The 3517-nt window shown below is 34.9% G+C and overlaps 1 non-coding gene across 1 annotated transcript; it reads left to right on the top strand.

Annotated features, from left to right (window-relative positions):
- The first annotated feature begins 3137 nt into the window (after nucleotides 1-3137).
- Nucleotides 3138-3241, top strand: LOC117098143. The gene has a single exon (XR_004443202.1). It is a non-coding gene; the product is annotated as a U6 spliceosomal RNA (small nuclear RNA).
- Nucleotides 3242-3517: the final 276 nt, after the last annotated feature.

The raw sequence follows: 3517 nt of genomic DNA, 5'->3' as shown, positions 1-3517 counted from the left end.
GGAATACTACTCAGCAATAGAAAAGGGAATACAGTATTAATACACATAACTTGGATGAAACTCCAGGAAATTATACTTAATGAAAAAAGCCAATCTCCAAAGGTTATATTTTTATATGATTTCATATATATATAACATTATCGAAATGACATAATTGTAGAAATGTAGACTAGATTAGTGGTTTGCTAGGGATTAAGAAAGAGGTGAGAGCCAGAGGAAAGTGGGTGTTGCTGTAAAAGGGAACATGAGGGATCCTTGTGGTGACAGAAATCTTGACTGTGGAGTTGTATAATAGTATAGCAAGATGTTACTATAGGGGCAGAAGGAACTAGGTAAAGGATACACAGATCTCCCTTTATTACTTCTTACAATTACATGTGAATCTATGATGATCTTAATATTAAAATTTAATTTAAAAACTTAAGCTATAATTATAAGCCTCCATATATATTAGTTTTTTAAAAGTTTAAAAAAAAAGGATTAGGCAATCATTAGACAAAGAACAGAAAACATTCCATGTAATCAAGTAATCGGGTTTTTCTGCCACTACATAGACATAGTTCAGTGTAACTTCATGTACTCCAGAGACACTAATTTGAGAGATAGCTATTGTTATCTGTTCATTTCTACCGTTGGTTTATGTACTTCTATATATAATGCATCAATGAGCCTCATGTACCGTCATCTTTAAATTAGTGTAATAATAACACCAACTTCTTACAAGTAAAAAGGAAACCTGAAAAACTGGATTTCAACTTTTTAATGAATTCTACTCTAAGTCTACTGAGCCTGAGCGAGACCGCAGTAGGAACAGTATAACTATGTGCGTTACAGCATTCTGTGCAAAAAAAGATTACTATCTGGACAAGTCAAGTACCCTTAAGGGAAGCAGTTCTCTGCGTAATTGAAAAGAGCTGGTTTACATATGTCTTAGGAAAAAAATGATTTATCTCTGAATAGAACAATTGGTAATAATGGAAACAACCTCCAATTGTATCCGGTGACCCAATGAAGTGCAGCAAATATCTCAGTTAGGTAGTTGTCTAATGTTAACTCAGCACAGTAATAGGAAGACCAATTTATCTTTGAGTTTTATGACTTAGAACTTAGGTACTTGAGGCGTTGACAAGCACTGTTGTCAGGAAACAACACACAAAAAGTAGTTGTCATGAGATTTGCAAAACAAATCCAAGAAATGATGGTAAAACTGCAGAAATTATTTTAATCTATTTTAACGAACAGCTTCTGAAGCTGTTGACTTCCTTATACATAATGCAAATCAGAAGTCTGAAGTTTCATTAAGTACATCATTGTCAGAGTACCTAGAAAATATTACTAACAGCATGAATGTCTAATCTTCACTCTCTCTGTTCTGTTTTCACCACATATTGCCATATGCAGGATCCATATATATTTTTAATATTGGAAGGTTTCTCATCCTCAGTACAGTGTTTTCCTTCATGTTCTAACCTTATAAATAGTCCTTTAAAAAAGCCATTGCCCATTATTTTAGCAGGTAAGGTTCTAAAAACCATGGCATGTATTTGGGTTATCCTGGTCCTTATTTCTTTATAGTCAAGCAGGAAATGAGGCAGGAACAATAAGGACCTGATGAACATAAATCTCATGATCCCATTATCGTCCACCTGGGACCATACTTTACAGCTACAAATCTGCTGACTGTCCCTATATGGAGCTTGAAAATACTTGTCTTCAGTTCTTTCTTCTACAGGAGAGCTACTATATTGCTATTGCCCACTCTTGACAAACGTTTTCTAATTGCCTCTTCAGACCTAGTTGAAATTTGAATTAAATATGCATCCCCCTATCATTGCTTGACTCAAGGCAACATCACACACTTCCTGTTTTAGTTGTGTTATGTTCATCCTTTAAAATCACCTTCAGGCACAGATCTTCAAATCTGACTCAGGACCAGGGTCAGATCTAATGAGGAATGTGGAGAAAGTCAGCTAAGGTGAGTGAAAGAATGAAGTGTGACTCTCCATTTGAGGGAAGTTCCTGGTTTCTGAGTTCTCTATGGAGGCTCCATCCCACTTCTCAGCCAAGTGAGAACATTACAAAACAGAGGAAACAAATGAAGCCTTGCCCTAAACATTCAACTGGCTTACAGTTTTCAAGTAATTTGAAGAGCTAATTAAAAGTTTGCCTGAGTTATTGTGCTTTAGATAATAAACCTGATAGTTGCATTCAGAATCAAATTATTCATGGGAAGTATAGACTTTAATATAGAAGCTTGGAGTGGGTTTGGTCTAGTTAATGTTAACACAGAGACAATTTATATTTTGTGTAAAATTGTGAAAAATTTGTGAAACGAGGGATAACTTTAACTCTGATATTGTAAGCTAACTTTCTCAACAAATGCCAAAGGAATGCAATAATTACTTTAGTCTGAATCTAGTTACTCTGTTTTTATGGGCAGCAGCATTTTAACAGATTAAAAGAATGTAACTGGCAACACTCATCAGTGAATTAGTTTGAATGACTGGAAAATATAGTGTCCATAAATCCAAGAAAATAAACATTTTCACATGGGACCTATTTGTTGCATTTTTTCAAGCCATACATCTATATTCATAATACACAAATTTATTTTTTAGTTTTAGACAGGGTCTTGCTCTGTCGCCCAGGCTGGAGGGCAGTGGTCCAATCACAGCTCACTGCAGCCTCGATCTCCTGGGCTCAATCGATCTGCCCGCCTTATCCTCCCAAAGTGCTGGGATTGCAGGGCATGAGCTGCCATGCCAGGCCATAAATTTATCTCTATATAAAACAACATTCTATATATATTGGGGAGAAAATAGTTTTAAGCAACCTTGATGTGAGTTTTAGAAAACAAAGATATTAGGCAATGGAAATAACTGTTAAAATGTTAATAATTACTGCCTTTCATTAAACTTATGCATCTGCACTACATATTAATCATCTGACAACAATTAAAACGTCACTTTCCAGAGAATCAGAATTTCAGATATAAAAGCCCACGTAATCTAGGCTCTCAGTCCAAATTGCACAAATGTAATAACCAATGTCGGTTCTTCAAAGTAGGCCCATGGTAGTGCTTATGTATTATTACTAAAGAGATAAGACACTTGCTCATCCAAAATATCCCTAAAGTAGTGCTTGCTTTGGCACCACATATACTAAAATTGGAATGATACACAGAAGATTAGTATAACCCCTGTGCAAAATGTTCCTAAAATCTATAATATACCTGATTTTCCCAGTAAAAGTCACCACTTTAGATCAAGGTGCAAACACTCATATTTAAATGTGTTTTTTGCAGTAAGTGATTTTGTCAGATTGCCGTTAAATTCTTTAGCAATGCTCATAAAAAGCAGCCATAGATATAAGATTTAGAAGGACTAAATAAAGCCTAAGACTATAGGCTCCTATTGAGCCTACAAGTAAGGATTTGGACCTGTATTAATATTCTGTTGCTGCTATAACAAATTACCATTTAATTACCTCTTAATTAAGAGGCTTAAAAAACATTTAT

The sequence above is a fragment of the Trachypithecus francoisi genome, unplaced genomic scaffold (assembly GCF_009764315.1).
Source record: "Trachypithecus francoisi isolate TF-2019V2 unplaced genomic scaffold, Tfra_2.0 Lachesis_group15, whole genome shotgun sequence".
Classification (NCBI taxonomy): Eukaryota; Metazoa; Chordata; class Mammalia; order Primates; family Cercopithecidae; genus Trachypithecus; species Trachypithecus francoisi.
This window is presented reverse-complemented; position numbering and strand designations above follow the sequence as displayed.